This window comes from Glycine soja, chromosome 15 (genome assembly GCF_004193775.1).
Source record: "Glycine soja cultivar W05 chromosome 15, ASM419377v2, whole genome shotgun sequence".
Taxonomy (NCBI): Eukaryota; Viridiplantae; Streptophyta; class Magnoliopsida; order Fabales; family Fabaceae; genus Glycine; species Glycine soja.
Window position 1 is genome coordinate 17,453,516 of NC_041016.1, and position 19,587 is coordinate 17,473,102.

General features: G+C 32.1%; 1 pseudogene; it reads right to left on the minus strand.

Moving 5' to 3' along the window:
• Window positions 1-1,816: 1,816 nt before the first annotated feature.
• LOC114385910 lies at window positions 1,817-18,694 on the minus strand (annotated as a pseudogene).
• Between the last annotated feature and the right edge of the window lie 893 nt (window positions 18,695-19,587).

Genomic DNA, 19,587 nt, shown 5'->3' on the forward strand with positions numbered 1-19,587 from the left:
TGTTGATGGGAATGAAGTATTGGTCTGCCACATGTCTGTTGATTTAAGGGAGGTGTAAAATGTAGATAAAAAATGGTGTTATCATCGCAGGCAAAGAAGTTGATGATGATAGACTCGTAGATTTTTAAATCTACCCTGACGTCTGCGAGTCCATCTACAAAAAAATATCTGCCTCGGTGTTGTTGGACTCGTATTGGGTAGGTTGCTCCATTGTATTTGAACCGAACCTCTTGTGGGTAATTGGGTGCCCACTGTTCATGGTAGAATGGGGGTATTTCTATGAATGTCTGGATATAAAAAGGAAGAAATTGTATGAAAAGAAATAATATGTCAAAAGAGAAAATGATATAAAGTTCCATGCGAAAACTACAGTCAAAGCAAAATGCTATATATTTAAAGTAATAATGTGGTGAATCGAAAAGCATGCAAATGCAATGGAAGCATGGAAGCCAGCAAAAATAGACAAAAATAGAACACGCAAGGCAGGAAAACGGGGAAAAAGCAGAACGAATGAATTGTAACTCTAGAGAAATAATATGATCAATCATAAACCATGCAAATGGAATGTAAGGAATAACAAATAGATGCAAGGGAACGAAAAAAAAGTTTTTTCTATTTTAAACTATAACCTGGTCACTGTGCAAAGCTGATATGAACCCTCATGGCACAAGGCCTGACTTAGGATCGTCTAGGATTAAACCTTGATGGAAAATGCGGAAATTGATTAAGGAAAGGATGGAAAATAAGGTGGTTAATTTCGTGGGTCTTAATAAGGTGGTTTCTAGCATAAAATGGATGAATGGGATGGTAAAACGTAGGTTAAGTGGTGGCTGGACAGAAATATAGAAATGGCAATAACGGAAGCTACAGGGCTCCAAATGAGGTGATTCCAAAACGAGGTGAAAGGTCTCGTTTTGAAATTCAATTTAGGCTCAAGAATCACTTAATTTGAGTGTGTAAAATGGGAGTTATGGTCACGAGATAATTTTGGGCAGAGGTGGATTTTCTGGAATTGTGGTTTGAAAGAACAAGGGTGGAGATGATAGGAAGGAAAGAATCACTCTTTCCAGCGAGGGCAACACACAAAGGTTGTGAAAGTCCTTTGATACAGCCAGGGTGTTCTTGAATCACTCAAGAATTTAGGAGAATCACTCTCACTAAGATAAAAGAGATAAACTCTAATTTTCTGAATAAAACTCAACTTCTGTTTATTGATAAAATGGTTCAGCTTATATAGAAGCTTTACAGCAGATTTTAGTAATGACCCACTAACCTAGAATTAAAATAACTTAATGCCATTAACCTAGGGAATTAAAAAAAACTTAATGGCTGAGTGTAACTGAAATTGTGGCAACCAAAAGTCACCCCCAATAGCCAACAAGTCAGCCACCATTTGGTCTCCCAAAAGGCTGATGCCTAGGTTGCCAATTGGGCCCTTATTACAACTTGAACTAAACCTAACTAAAGCCCTTTTAGTTGATTAACCCAAAACATATTTTTGGTCAGCCAACTTTACAAGGATTGGGCCATTATTTAGACAGACTAAACACTCTAAAATTGAAACAAAGTGGTGTCATTTAGTCCTCCTCCATTTGGGCCATGATACAACTCACAACCTTGGACTTTTCTCCTTGAAACTTGGGCTTGTATTCAAATAGTATGGACAGCACTTGTTGAAGAGCTTCCTTGGCTTTCCTTGCTCTAGCCCTTGTCATAGGTCCTCCAAGTCCTTCAAGTGGATCCTTGCCCTTGCTCTTGGTCATGTCCTCATCAAAAGCTGCTCTAAATTGGATGATTGCAGGTGGTCTTACAATTGGATATCTGATATGCATGAACACAAGATTTAGTAATGTCAAAAATTTAAAGTGAAAAAATAATCCATTGGAAGATATCAACTTTGTAAGAGACACTCCTTACTCTGGTTGAAGCGGTGGAGGATGAGATACTCATTATGGGTTTTTCTAAAGTAAAGGTATGGTGATAGGATGTTAAGATGATGTTTCCAGAGGAACGTGTAATATGGGTTAATAGTTGAGTGGACTTGATTAATTGATTTATCTTTTTGATGGCATAAGTGGCGGTAGGTTTTTGTTGGAAACGGTGCAACTCAATAGTTGCTTCTTGAATGGGAAAGCTAGTGATGATACGAAGAGTTTGAACGTGAATAATTGTGGAAGTAACTGAACAGTTTTTTTGTGAATGGTTTCAGAACTGATTGGACTGTAGTGCTGTTTGTGGTGTGCATGTAATAGTTGGGCCTTAAATGGGTTAATTTTTTCTATGAGGTTTTCGCCTTAATGGATTAATTAATAGATTAATAATGTAAAGTTCACCTAATCACTAAACTATTTTACACGTTCCTGTGGTGGTAATTAAATTTCTGGATGGTTATTATTTTGTTATTAATAAAACGATGTGTATATGTATATGTATTTTTCTCACTGTGTGTCTGTGTCAAAGCGGTTATATCAATGGAATTGTTATTGTTATTTAAAAAATTATAGATTGGTTGTTGTTATTGTTGGTGGATTCTTAGTATTTAAAATCAATGGAATTGTCTGCAAGAAGTGATCACAAAAGAGTAGCACTGTTTCAGAAACCATGACAAAAGAATTGAAACTGACAGTCAATTCTCAATATTTAATATCAATTGAATTGTATTGAAGATTGTAATAACTTAAATTATATAATGCAGTGATAATATAATATTGAAGAATTGATTATTAAAGAATAGGACTGTTTGAAAAAGCATGACAATAGAATTGAACCTGATATTAAACAACTGAAATTTAACTTTTAATGTTTCTGAACACTTCTTTGAATACTACATTGGTAGTGGAATTCATGCTTTTCTGCTCATCATCATGAATCGGGATTTTTAATCCTTTTGCTGAGTTAACCCTTGACAATGCAACATATAATTGACCATGAGTGAATACAGGTTTCGACAAATAAAGTCCAACCATGGATAATGATTGTCCCTGTGACTTGTTAATTGTCATTGCATAGGATAGCATAATCGGAAATTGTCTTCTTAATAGTTTAAACGGCCAGGGTGATTGTGAAGGGGACGTTAACATTCTTGGAATATAAACAGCGAGGCCAATGTTTTTACCTTAGATAATATCAGCTGCAATTACATGTTTTGCCATCTTTGTTACCACTAATCTAGTACCGTTACATAGACCTTGATTTTGGTTGAGGTTCCTTAACAGCATTATAGGACTTCCAATTTTAAGTTTGATAGAATGAGTTGGCAAACCAGATGTGTTCAATGAATTAAGGAATTCAGTAGTAATTGATTGGAAATATGAATCTTCACTGGTTTCTAATTTATCAACGGAATCAGAGCTTAGATATTCCATGTGGTCACCTATGATTTGCAAAATTACAATTTCAGTGATTATATTTTTGACTGAGTAAGTGTCAATTAAATAAGTAATGAGATAATTACCTAAATGAAGGATAGTACGTAATGATTGATTTGTTTTACTGTTTCATTTGTTGAAGCTAGTATTGCCTTGGATTTAAAGAATTCAGGATTATTGTGGTGCTGATCTAAGTCTGGGAATGTTGATTTGACTATAGCACTGATTGGATCATCATATTGAGTAATGAGTAGATGAGCAGGAACTTGAATTGTAGCATAACCATCGTTTTCATCATCTATAATTTCATCTCCAATGTCTAGAATCCATTTAGCAAATGTGGCAGTTTCTTGTTCATCAACTGATTCTAGATTGCTGTGTAACCGCATGTTTTTTGTCAAGGTCAATATTTCACACAAATCCCATAGATAGGATGAATTGATTGCTGCATTTACAATGTCTGAGCGGGTTCCTCTTGGGATGACTGATAGTATTTGACAAAAATCTCCACCGAATACTATAACTTTGCCTCCAAATATTTGATTTGAGTTTGATTTATTTGTGATAATATCTCTTAAACTTTGATCAAGCGCTTCAAAACAAAATTTGTGGGCCATTGGTGCTTCATCCCAAATTATTAGACTTGTCTGGTTTAGTAATTCTGCTAATTGGGTGCCATGATGGATATTACATGTTGAGTCTTCAAAAATTGGTACAGGAATTTTAAATCTGGAATGTGCAGTTCTACCTCCTAGTAATAATAGAGAGGCTATTCCGCTAGAAGCAACAATAATCACAATTTGATTCTCTGTTCTCACCGAACTTGCTAATGTTCTCCATATGAATGTTTTTCCCGTGCCTCCAAATCTGTATAGGAAAAACATTCCACCTTCATTGTTGTTGACAGCTTGGATAATTCTGTGATAAATTGTTTTTTGTTCATCTGCATTGATAGGTAAGCTAATGTTATATTGAAATGAAGATTAATTTTGTTGTTGATGGAAAGAATTAAGTGAGGGTAGATTGCCTGTTATTAATAGAATATTAACAGCATCAATACAATTTATAATTCGCAATGAGCATTTTTTGTAAGATGTTAACTGTCATTAATAGAATTTATAATATATGAATAGGTAGATTGCCTGTCATGGATGCAAAAAGATGCTCAAATTCTGATCTCGTTGCATCATGGTTGTAGTCAAGTTCTGATAATACCAAGTTGTTTTGTAGGTAGGATGTGAGATTGATATCTTGAGGATATGGCATTGTAGGATAGTCTATTAGTGATATTTGGTTTATGTGCAATAGTTGTTCAATTTCAATCAATGTCAAATTTCTAAGAGTATCATCATTGATCTGTACTTCTAAGAAAAAAAATCAAGTTGTTAGTGAATAAAAAATAAAAATCAAGTTGTTAGTGAATGATTCTGACCATTGCTGTGGAACATAAAAATAGTCACGGCCTACCTGAGTTGATTGTTGATTTACTATATTGATATGCAATGTCATCAGCTAGCCAATGCCAACATTGATTCCAAACTTCTTTAGGTTTGGTCATGGCACCCGTTAATAGAATTAATACAACCAATTTCCTTAGATAATTAGTTGTGCCCCAGCCCTTAGCCTCTTTGATTGCCTCAACATATTCTCTGTCATCTTGTAGAAAGCCCATTGCAAAACATGCTTCTCTATATGTTGGATATTGGATATTTGCAACAGTCCTGATATCCTCAAATGAAGTAGGTCCTTTGCAGCTGCCAATCATCATTCTTAAATAAAACAATTCTCTTGTGGTTGGTGGTACCCATATGAGTCTTCCAATGGTATATCCTTTTTTTCTGGGTTGCCATGATCTGTTTCTTTTATTATATACAAACTTTGACACAAATTGTGAATAAGTTAGATTCCTGGCCTCACCAAAATCTTTATTAGTGTTCATCCAAGCTAGATATTTTGAATATGAAATAGTTGGTTTCGATAGTACATCATCTATATCATCATGATCTTCATAAAGAATGTTGTGTTGACCTGGAAGATGAAAATACAATCTCTCAACAACAGGCTTTCTGTCGTGGATTGGAAAAGCAAATATTCTCCAAGCAGCTTCACAGGGAGAAATGTATCTGTGATATAGGTTGGTTAGTAAAAATAATAGTGAGAAAATAAATTATGCAGGTTAAGATGAAATTACCTGCAATCTAGATATTCTTTAAGTTCATCATTTTGAATATTTACATTTTGAGCTGCGTCATTGCTATCAGAAACCATAACAGCAGTCACTTTGTCATAGCCTTTGTTTATGTATTTAAATAAATATTTGATTGAAGTACTTTGATTACACCATTCAATATTTATATGTGCCTGATATTTTTTCAGTAATTTTGGATTGTAAGGTACTACATATCTGTTATCAATGATAACATCATTCTTTGAAATTGAATGACCATTGTTTCTTCTACGATAGACTGGATAACCGTTTGAATCCAAAAGAGTCTGAGGCTGAAATTGTTTAGGATAAAAATGACTGCATTTGCCTTCTTTCATACATGGAGAGTTGGGTTGTAAAATTCCGCATGGGCAATGTATCATATGGTTCTCCACCAATCTGTAGAGTTCTGGGTCATCTTGATGGGAAGGTATTTCTGCTGATATTATTTGATCAATGCCAGTTGAAGATGGATATTTATTGTCTAGATGTAGAAATAGTAATAAATGCACGTGAGGGAGTCCTCGCTTTTGAAACTCTATAGTATGTAAATATGTGATTCACAAAAGATAATGTTACGATGGTAAGTATAATTCTGTATTTCATATCTGTAAAAGTGTTGGTTAAATTGTAATATTTTAGCCATTAATATATGTATTATAGAACAAAGAAAAATGGCCAAATGACCAACTTATATTTGTATTTAAGTATAAAAATGATGGTCAACTAAACTCTATAGTATGCATATTTGTGATTCACAAAAGATAATGTTATGATGGTAAGTATAATTCTGTATTTCATATCTGTAAAAGTGTTGGTTAAATTGTAATATTTTAGCCATTAATATCTGTGTTATACAACAAAGAAAAATGGTCAAATGACCAAGTTATATTTGTATTTAAGTATAAAAATGATGGTCAACTTACATGCAACCACTTTTCCCAGTAATTGACCCTTTGTTAAGTCTGACAGCATGTGTTCATATTTTAATCTGAAAATTCGTGATATAATATCTGGCCTGTCTGTTGGTTTGAGATTCAAAGGTGAAAGTAATCTACGAATTTCAGGCCAATTTGGATTACAGGTTAGAGTAATAAAAAGATTTGGAAAACGACAACATGACTGCATATTGCCATACCATCAAAGTAAAGTTGATTCATATAACGTGGGCTCCCAACAAACGTTGAGGGTAAGATGACTCTTTTTCCCTTGGTTAAGCCTTTAGCTGTTCCAGTATCCAATGAAGTTTGTAAGCTAGAATACTTATCAACTCTAAGCTTCTTTTGGTTGTTTCTGATATAGCTAAGTCTTTCAGATTCCACCATGGTATAACCTTCAACAATGAATTGTTGAAATAATTTTCGAGAATGCAATAAAGTCTATGCTTTATTTGACCTGGACTGAAGTCTATAAGCAAACCACTCTCTCATTGTCAGACGGTTTCGCTTTCTTTTTTTGCTAGATGAAGTAGAACGGTGAAGTATGTCAGCTCTATAACCGTCTTCTCCATAAGGAAAAATTAGAGGATACTGTAGTGGTAGATAGCTAGGGTGAAGTTCATGGATTCTTTGTAATTCTCCATTTTGAGTTTCAACAATAATATCTCTTTTTGAGCCTGAATGAAAATCGCCAACAATAAGTGCAGCAATTTCCAGAACATTAGGCATATTATATACACGACCATCTTTTCCCCGAGCAGCTATGAGTTGCAATTTGATATTATTGGCTTGATCACATGCCAATCTATCCCTGGCCATTCTAAAACTTTTAGCATGAGAATTGTGTTGATTGAGCATGTGACTTAAAGCTGAAACAATATGACTCTGAATTCTAGAATATTGACTGAAAAAACAATATTTAAAAATATTCATAACTGCACAAACTATTGTAAGGGAATGAATAATTTTCTCACTGATAGAAATAAAAGAACTTCTACCTCATGGCATTAATTCTATATTGCACTTCATTTTCTGTGTCAAAGATATATAGCTGTGCAAATTTGGGTTTTTTCCTAGGCATTGGTAATAGACTGCCTATTCTATGGCATGGTTGGCCCTGTATTCTGATTGTAGGAGGTCCTCTTGAATTATTACTTGTTTTATCTAGCTTAATTCCAGCAGAAGTAAAGGCAAACATCATGTTGTATGCTCGTAAGTTATGTTGACAATTTTTACTATCAATTGTATCATCATGAAATAGAAGTTGTTGGAGATATTGGGGTGGATTTTGTAATAATGGCAATTCAACTTTGCCATCTCCACAACATAAACTGAACCTTGGATTCTGACAATTCTTATTTTTTGATATTCTTTCATCATACCACATTTGCGCATTACAATATCTACATTGGATGAATTGATCACCAAGATCAGAATATCCCAAAATTGTTCAATATCATAGTACAATATCATGATAAGAATTTTGAATATTAATTTAAGAGCATGTATAGTAGCATCTGAAACTGGAAATCAGAATTATAGTCATTACCTTCAGTGTTGATTACAGGCTGATTAGTTAGAGATTGACAATCCTCAAAGGGAGTCATAAAATTAGAGCCTGAACCTGTATAAATTAGAAATACATATAATAGCAATATTTGAACCATAGCAAAAAAGAGCATGAAACATTTTTTTTCAGTACCTTGTGTGGATTCAGAATTTTCACTTTCTGATGAATCAGAAACAATCACTAAAAAATAGAGAGGAAACAAAAGAAAATGTGATTAAGGCAGCTAAATAAATTGATTTCTTGCAGAACATGCTATATCAGATGTCTCACTATTGTATTCTGAAGTGCAATTGACTGTTGGTTGTGAAGATGACTGAGCATGAGCATGTCGCTTCTGCTGCATAATACGTTTTCTGTTGATCCTGGCTTTTGCAGAATCACATCTCTTTGCATGTTGATAGTTCTGCATGTTGAAAATGACTAAAGGCAGAATTGAGTTAATTATAAACTAAACAATAGATTTATGTTCAAATGAAGAACCAAATGCTTGTTTTAAATCTGCAGAAACTACAATAAAATTAGAAGATGGAAAAAATCGGACATGAAGCATTTCATTGGTTCTGGATTATAGGCTGACTATTAGTGGTGACATAAATTAGAAATACATATAATAGCAATGTTTGAACCATAGCAAAAAAGAGCATGAAACATTTTTTTTCAGTACCTTGTGTGGATTCAGAATTTTCACTTTTTGATGAATCAAACGCAATCACTAAAAAATAGAGAAAAAACAAAAGAAAATGTGATTAAGGCAGCTAAGTAAATTGATTTCTTGCAGAACATGCTATATCAGATGTCTCACTATTATATTCTGAAGTGCAGTTAACTGTTGGTTGTGAAGATGACTGAGCATGAGCATGTCGCTTCTGCTGCATAATACGTTTTCTGTTGATCCTGGCTTTTGCAGAATCAAATCTCTTTGCATGTTGATAGTTCTGCATGTTGAAAATGACTAAAGGCAGAATTGAGTGAATTATAAACTAAACAATAGATTTATGTTCAAATGAAGAATCAAATGCTTGTTTTAAATCTGCAGAAACTACAATAAAATTAGAAGATGGAAGAAATCGGAGATGAGACATTTCATTGGTTCTGGATTATAGGCTGACTATTAGTGGTGGAATTTCCTGGATTAGATATGTTTTCATGTTGCTAATTCTGTATATTGAAAAAGGGTAATGATAGAATTGACTGAATTGTAAGGTAAAGAGATGAGACCAAAGGTAGATGACATAGCAAAACTATGATGCAACGTTAACAGCTAGTAAAATTGGTAATATAGAAATCATGACACTTGGTTTCGGGAAAAATTGGGTTTTGGGACTGTTGCTAAGTTTGCAATGAAAGATATTGTCTATTTAGGACTCTGGTGTCAATCTAGACACATAAACCAAGGCCATAATCGAAAATAGGTAAGGTAGAAATGATCATAGTCATTGGCGGAAATATTGACTTTTGTAACTGCTACTAAGCTTGCAATGGAAGATATTGTATATATATTGATGAATTTTGTATTCACTAACACAAATTTGTTTAATTTGTACGCTTAAATCTATTAGCTCATGTGTTCAACTTGAAATGTGAAATTTCTATTTTACATATTTTATTTGGCATTATGTAACCTTGTCTGGCACATCACAAATTTTTCTTTGATTTCTCTTGGCCATAGATTAGACTTGTTTTATATAGTTCTACTTTGCTGTAGTTAAAATCAAGATTATAGTTGCGTAAGCCATCAATGAACTGAAAAATTGCAATTGAAATATAGAACACATGATTTTAGCAAAGCAGTGATAGCGAAAAAAAATGGAGTGATAACATTCATGACAAACACATTCTAAATGAGAAAATATGATGTCAGGATAGAAACTTTTATTAATTTAAAGAGCACCTCAATTGAGAAGGAAAACTGAAACTAAAAATTTAACACAATCCTCTGCATTCTATTTTTTTCTTAATCTGGTTTTTTTGTTGTTATTTTCACGCAATTCAGATGAGAATGGAATTCATCAAACAGTTAACCAAGAAACAGATTAAGAATGTGAGAATATCGAGTATCAACATGACCGCCAATGTAGCTATAAATTTTTCTCCTTCATTGTTTTTAATATTTGATGTTATTTGAACATCAATTTATCTCCTTCGCCGTTTTTTTATTTAGGCTAACTCCTCCATTAATTTGTTAGAAGCATATAGACCATCAAATGTATGATAAAAAACAGTTCAATTGTATCGAGGACAACTAAACAATGAATACTGGGAAAATCAATTGTTTTTAGTGCCATATTTAATATAAGAAAACTTGCAATACTACAGCAGGAACACATAATATGGACAGATCTCAATTTAGGACGTCTAAAAGCATGAATCCAAAAAAACCGGTTTTCAAATGTCCAAAGCATCAGCATGGTGGAAAAAAACGCCAGGGGAATTGTCAAATGTAGCGATAACGAAAACTACATAATTGCCTGCTTAATATGACAATATTTTAATAGCACTGTGAAAACACAACAATAACAATCTGGAATCAGCTAAATTGGCTCTTATGAGAATGTCTTGTTAATTTGTTAAACGATAGTTGGGCTGGGGAAATTTGCGAGCTTCCTAAATCATCATCAACTTCATCAGATGACATCCGTTTTTTGGGCGTTAAAGGGAATCCGGCAACCGGATCATGGTCGGTTGTAATAGACAGAGATTGCTGCATAAAGCATAAACTGGTAAATAGAAAACAATATAACATATCGATGTTCATGACAACAACATTAACTTACACATTCAGCATGGGTAGTATTATTGCAATCAACATTGGAAGGATCTATTTTGCAACATGCCTACATCATATATAAGTTGATGACAGTCAAACTCATGAATCATATCATTATGACAACAACAACTAAAATAGATATCAGAAAAGAGCACCTCACTATCAGCCAACATTTTGAGAATAGCATTGATCAAATCTAGGTCATTTGAGTATCTAAGAACAACTGCATTCTTGAATTTTGATTGAATCCTGACCTTAAAAGCAAGCACATGACCCAACAATTTGTCAAGTGCTTGAGGGGAAGCATTCAAATCAAGATCACCATCCTGCCAGAAAGAGGACAAATCCACCAGCTACCAGTTACAATTCAAAGAACAAAATATAATACATAAAATGAGAAGCAGCATATGATAAGACATGAACATACTTCAATCTTGACCCTATTCACATCATCAACTGTTTCACCAATTAATTCAGCACATTCACGGTCCCAGAGAAAAAACTTGCTACTCTCATTGTTTTGGGTAACCATTACTTAAACTTATACCTACCAATTTACATGCTAGTCAAATACAAAATGCTGAATAAAACATGCTAATGGACTAAAACTCCAATTACCTCAGAACAGGCTGATCATTATCCTTGCCACATCCGCATGTGAATGGTCCTATTTGGATGTCAGTTTTCCTATGACATTGAACATAAGCTAGATAACACCATGAATGGTTATCCATGACTATTTTGCTAATAGTCCCCACCGTAACACAAACAACGTCCTTAAAGAAAACCATAACAATCAAATTGGCAACAATAAAATGCCATTGTTAGAGACATTAGCCATAATATATGGATGCGAACAAATCTAGGCAAATTCAACTTCCAATTGCAATGAATACACAATAAACACAGATAACAGGTCCACCTCAGAAATGCCATTGATCTCAAAAATAGTTTTGACTTCAGCTTTTGAAAGAAACGAATCCTTTGATGATAGCTGGCTTCCCCCTGAAACTTATGAACTTGCTTGATCGCCAGGTAGTAAAACTGGAGTCACCTGAACGCCTAAATCTAAAAGCCTAAGGCAATCGAATAAATAGGAAAAAGCAACAGAAAACACTCAAGACAATTGATACATGAATTTAACAGCCACAGAGGAAAGATGATAAGCAAAATACCTCTCTTTAAATTCCTGAATTTCCAATATAGGATCATTAATCAATAGTTTCAACGCCTTGAAGGAATTGCTCACTAAAGCTGGATAACTTCCTGTAAATGCCAAGAACAACAACGGCAAAACTTATCTGTTGAGTACCCAAATTAGTAAATAGAATATCATACTTATCCTGCGCATCTTTTATTCTAGCATGTGTCAATATAATAACCATCGGCCCATCATTCCCACGTTCATTCAAATAGGATAGGAACTGAATGCAGTAATTCTCCCAAAGTGTGCAAGATAAAATTTCACCACTACAGCAAAGAAACAACATTACATCCATCACCTCATAAGGATAAAATAGACATAAGCATCATGCAAAATGACAAATAAAATCCTCGACAATATAAACTCTAAATAACCAAATATACATAGGAGATAGCAAAAATTGCGGTTAATCATAACCTCAAATCCTTCATTCTAAAAACAACCCTGGTATTTTTTGATGAAACATGCCGAAAGACCACCTGATCAACAACCCCAATAATATCTTAAACCACCAGAAATGAAAACAGGTCATTGAAAAAAAACCAAAGAAGTTATGATCAAAATGAAAGCACAAATTGTGATTACACTCACCAACCAACAGGCCAGCCACAAAATTGCCAGCAACGACATTTGCAAATTCAACAAATCTAACTTAAAAGGCAGTTCATGCAAATCAACTTCTCTAACAACCGTCACTCCAATAAAAAATAACTTGTACTCATGTTCGCACACTCTAAATTGACCATCATTCTTGACAACTTTGAAATTATGCATAACATAAGTGCAATTCTCTTTCAAATCAGCTTTCCAAGACTTGAGGTGGTCCGATTTACAAATAGCATGAATTTGATCACCCTGAAATATGCAAACTATATAATCAATAAATGATATGAACAACAATCCAACAATCAAATAGAGAGCACAAAATGTACCTCAGAATCAACAAAAATCATTTCCTCTTGCTCAGACTTGTTGGGAGTCCCAACGAACCAAAGATCGGTGATTCTAACAGCAAGCTTAAGCGTCTCTTTTGATCAATCAATAGACCTAATCTTGTTAGGAATCCTCGCCATAAAATTACATAGACCTGCCAATTCTAAATGAAAAATGTAATAAATCCAAAACGATGCAAATGCAATGTAAAGAATGATGGTCAATTTAGAGTAGAAAATTATGTTTACAAAAAATTGAATAGCAACACAGACTTAAATGACACATGCAATAACATTTCAATCAATGTCAAAATACCATAAAAACTATGATACTATTCGTTGAACTACTAAGGCAATACATGCAACAACTTGAACCAAAAAGAAAATAGCCAAATCAGCAAATAGCAGAGAAGCAGAAACAAAAAATTATATCTCCGAACAAATAATATTGCAACCATCAACAAACAAATGGAAGGGGCCGAAAACAAACACAAACAAAGTTTTGCTTTCAAAAAACAGAATACCAACCCATGCTTAAACCACACATGCAATAAGGTTTCCATCAATGCCAACATACCACAAAAAGTATTAGACTATCAATTAATCTAGTCAGCCAATACATGCAACAACCTCAACTCAAAAACAAAATAGGCAAGTCATCAAACAGCAGAAAAGCAAAGCCGAAATACTATATCTCTAAAACAATAATATGGTTAATAAAAAACCATGTAAATGCAATCCAACCATCGAAATCAATGAAAAGAGACTAAAAACAAAATACCCAACTCAGCAAACAGCAAAAAAACAGAACCAAACAATTATAGCTCTAAAGGAATAATATGATCAATCCAAAACCATGCAAATGCAATCCAACGAACAACAGACAAATGGAAGCCAACAAAAAGAAAACCAAGAATTTGTAAATAATAAAAAATAGAACAAAACACATGCCAGAGGAACATAAACATGCAGAAACCAAAATCACCAAACAACAAAAACCTGACAAAAACACACATGCACAACAGACAAACAATAATATGGTTAATAAAAAAATACACATGCACAACAGACGAACAATAATATGATTAATCAAAAACCATGTAAATACAATTCAACCATCGAAGCCAGTGAAAAGAGACAAAAAACAAAATAGCCAACTCAGCAAAAAGCAAAAAAACAGAACCAAAGAATTATAGCTCTAAAGGAATAATATGATCAATCCAAAACCATGTAAATGCAATCCAAAGAACAATTGACAAATGCAAGCCAACGAAAAGAAAAACAAGAATTTGTTAATAATAAACAACAGAACAGAACACGTGCTAGAAGAACATAAACATGCACAGACCAAAACCACCAAACAACAAAAATCTGACTCGAACCTTCAACCACAGAAGAATGAAAATCACGAACTGGAAACCACAGCCTCACGCCAAAATACTAAACAACAGAACAGGTATATTGAAGATGGAAGCCAACTAAAAACAAAGGAAAAAAGTGAAACCGAAGAGGACATCAAAATCAAGAAGAAACAATGCAAACCTAGCATAAATCAGTAGCTTCAAACTTGCTAGTGAAAGGACTTAAAAACGCTAGAAAAGAAGCCACGTACACCACCAACCACTAAAATTGGAAACGACAATCTAATCACCCAACAACACACCAAGCTACGTGGCTTAAAACCAACACAATACCCATAACCATAAAATAACACATGGCAGCAAGGTGGCAGAAAACCAACCCAACCTAGAGGGGCATAAATGACCAAAAAAATCAAAAAATTGGACAGTTGTCAAGCTCTCAGCTATGGGTATTTTGACTAAAAAACCAAAAAATTGGACAGTTGTCAAGCTCTCAGCTATGGGTATTTTGACTAAAAAACCAAAAAATTGAACAGTTGTCAAGCTCTCAGCCATGGATATTTTAGTATATTCCACATACTTCAGTTTTAGTATATAGATATCGATATAGATATATAGAAGATTAATGTATTAATTTGATGTGTTTTCCAATCTGATTGTTTCAATATGGGAAAATAGGATGAATGGCAATAAAGTTTAATTTACTTAAGTAATAAGTCAAATTTCCAATCAGTCGGTCAAATCTGTAATGGTGTTCAACTTGAGTGTCTTCAACTTCCACTTTTCCACTTTAGTGAGATCACAACTTGAAAATCCAAAAGTAATTGAAGTCAGCTATTGTGCTAACACACAAATAGAAGAACACGTAATGATGCTCAACAATGTTTTGTTTTAAAATTTATTTATCTCCTTTTGACAAAATATATCCTCAATGTTGTTGTTCATATAAAGGAACCCATACAAATCGTGATTTAGTTAGCAAATGATAAAAAAATACAGGTGATTGCTATTATGCATCCAGCTAAACAATGTAGGTGAATTCAAAGATTTTTGAAATTATCTTATAACATATCAGTGCACATCGCACGGTTCAGATCTAATAATCATAATAATAGTTTTGAAAAAACAAATTAATAATGGTATGAGTAATTTGAGACTTATATTATTTCTCGCTCATAATTAATGTAAAGTAAGAAAAAACAAAGACATGATCAAACATTTGTCATTTATTTTTAAGTCTATTTTTCCTATATGAAAATTATAAATTAAAAAATAATATAAAATAATAAATATGAATATACAATAGTATATAATTATTAACTTGACTGTTTATTTATTTATTGTTAATAAAATGTTAATATGTAGTAATTTTTAAATACATTTATTATCAAAATTATTTTTTTAATTTTTTTTTGAAATAGTGTATTTTTTTATTAAATAGATATAGTTTTAATTATTTTAAAATAATATTTTTAAAATTTTAAATATATTAATTTTATTTATGTAATATTATTGAAGATTTGAATTGACTAAACTCATTGCATCATAAATTAAACAGTCTTATTTAGTATAATTAAAATTGTATATTATTATTATTAATGGTATTGTTGTCCTTAGAGAAGTGAGAACAGTAAAACAATATCAATTGAGAAATGGGTAAGCATGAATATTATTTTGGAGTAGTTAGGTTCTCTCTTATTTAATTTTATTAGTTTTTTCTTTTTCTATTTAATAAATATATATATATATATATATATATATATATATAAAAGATAATAATAAAAATACTAAATCAAAAGATATTGGATCGTAAAAAAAGAAAAAAAATTATACATTAATAATGTAAAACTATTTTGTTTTATCAATATATAGATATTAACCTCTTTATATATATATATATATATATATATATATATATATATATATATATATATATATATAAAAGATTAAAAGATTATGCTTTTAAAATTAATAATCATTCATTAATGTTAGATCACAATGAATTATATCAACGATGTAAAGTTAAAGTTTCAATTTGATGACTTAAAAATGTTAAAGTAGAAGTTACCTGATCAACAATTATTATGAAGTTAAAATTTTAATCCAACTACTCTCAAAGTTCAAGTGAAATTTGATTTTTTATATATACAGATATATTAATAATAATTATATATTATTTCATACTTTACAACTACTTGATATTTATTATACATATGTAATGAATATTTAGTACAAATTATATTGATACATATACATAATACTTTATTTATAATTTATATAATTGATTATTTCATGTTATGAATTATATAAATTTATCTACGTATTTTTAAAATTATCACTTCAAATTATTATTTTTCTTGAAATATAGTTTAAATTAACTAATTTAAAAAATGTCATAGGTAGAAAGTAATATTTAATTTTACTACTTAAAATGAAAATTATCAACATAATGTTTAATCATTAAAATTGTATATTTAGTAGCATTAATATGATTAATTTAATTTTTCATAAAATACAATTGTTACAAACAAACAAAAATGATCTAACGACTATTATAAAATTGAGTTTTTGATCAACGACTAACGTTAGTTCAATTGAAATTTTCTTTTATATATAATAATAATAATAATAATATAGATGAGTTTAAACTTGTTAACAACTCTCAGTTGTTATTTAATACATTGTATCAAGCATAAAAAATGAAAAAAATTATTAAATTATGATTTATTTTTGTTAAAAGTTAATTATTAAGGACATAAGTTAATGATTTTTAATTTAAATCTATTCAAATATTAAATACTAAATCAAATATTAATTTTAATATTAAGTAGTATCATTCTATTCATTATAACATCTTGTTAAATTAATAATTTAGGATAGAAAATAAATAGTAAATTATATATATATATATATATATATATGAGTATAATGCATTTTTTAAATTCATTTTATTCATACCTTAGTTAATAATATATTAGAAATAATAATAATGGTTATTATTATTATTATTATTATTATTATTATTATTATTATTATTATTATATATATATATATATATATATAACATGAAATCAATGGGTGTTGTAAGATTACAAATTTGATCTAATGGTTCTAAATTTTGGTTTAATGATTAATTATATTTAATAAAATCAAATAGTTGTTGTCAAATTAAAAATTCTATCTAACGAGCGGCAAATCTTAAAGTCTCATTTACACGCATATATATAGAGAGAGAGAGGAAGAGAGATAGATTAGCTGAAACTAACACACTAAATGCCTGTTGGGATTGCTTGTTTATTTGGGAATCTATCAATCTAATTACTGATAAGGAATTTGTTTTGTGAATTGTGAGTAACGAAACTCATGTAGTTACGTTTGACATGGAAAGATGAGTTCGTTGTACAAAATATACAACAAAATCCTTTTTTCATTACAAATTATTAGTGTACTGTTATTAAAGAAATTGAGTGTTCATATGCAATGTAACACATCAAATTCTTGTTCTAAAATATAGCTTTAAAATTGCCTAAATGATAAATATTATGGAATATGCATCATTAAATTAGTTTTTATTTCTAAATTGTTAAAATATCTCAATATATGTATATGTTTTTTTTTTCTTTTGGGAAAAGAAGGATCACACACACACATATTGTGTACAAATTATGAAAAATAACTTGCACAAAATTAAGTGATGATAAACTGGAAGAAATATGTAAACATACATATTGAGCCTCAATGACCTTTAAAATTTAAACATAAGTGTACCGAAATCATTACAACTATTAGCAAGAAAATAAAATATTCTTTACCCCTCAAAAATATTACACAGGATTGCCAAAAGGTTTAATACAACAAAATAGCACAAACATGAGTATAGAAATCTTCTCACCCCAAATATACATAAAAAAGGGAAAACAATCATGCACTCAGGATAGTCACTACCCAAGACCCACAAGCTACGTAGGGCAAAGTCATATCCTCGGAAGGGTCACTCATCTCCCGAGGAATCCCATTCCTCTTCGGACGTAATCATCTCTCCTTCAAATATCTATTCACCGTAGACATCCTGGTAGAAAGTGATCTCGGATAGTGTGAGATCCCCATCGTCGCTGAAATCTCCCACATCCTCGTTGACTTCAATGGTTGTATCCCGATGGAAGGTAGATCTAATAGGCCTCCCATTGCCATCATACCCAAAGAATTGCTGCGAGAATTGCAAAGGGTAGTCCGACCACACAAATCCAAAGTAAGCATAGTAGGAAACAATATGGTTAATCTCATGTTGAGGGGTACGCTCGAATAGGAAGTGGTATGTAGCATTTTCCTCTATGGTGATCAGTGGCATCTGGGGCTCATTTAACAACAAAATGTGACGCCAAATGTAATCGAAGTGCGCACCTCTTCCTCCATCGTGTAGTTGTAGCAATAGCTACTGATGCACATGAGCATCCTTGCGGATGCTCCATGACCTCCCCCTGGAATTGGTGGTTGCAAGGGTGAGTCCTCTGCTTGTAAAACACCATAAACAACAGGCAATAATAAAACAAAATTTAAAACATACAATCTACGTAACCACTACGTGTGGTTATCTAAACAAACAACACTTTCGCATCCAAAGCGCATAACTATCACACTTAATTCACAATAGGGCCTAATCACTACCATCAATCATCTCAGGTCTTAATAGTCTTACAAAATCATTTGGATGACAATCAGGAGTGATCGCTACATACGGATACATTGTCCCGTCCTCTTGAATCTTGCCACTGCATCATGTACACAGTCCTCGTACCACATACATCAACGAACGTGTACAACAAGCAAACAAGAAAGAGAGAGGAGGCTCAAGCCTACGTACTACTCTCAAGGAACCACTCGTGGCCCCTTAAGTGGTAGAACCACTTGTCACACACAAAAAATTGGATAGCATAATGAGTGTAATTATAGCTATCTAACCAAACATAACAAACAATTTGTCGAGGATCGAACACCCCTAGACCCAAACCATAGGGCGTACAGATAAAAAAATGACAATATGAAGACATATATGTAATGGAAAATAAATTCGCATGCCACAAATATAATTGTCGGAGTTCACACTCTACCGGTCTTATCATTTAATAAAAAAAATTATAGGCACGTATTTTAGTACTTTTATCAGTAGAGAATCATTACTGTTTCAGAACATGCATCAGTTATTGAATCTTGCAGTTATCTCATCAATATAATAGCAATTGA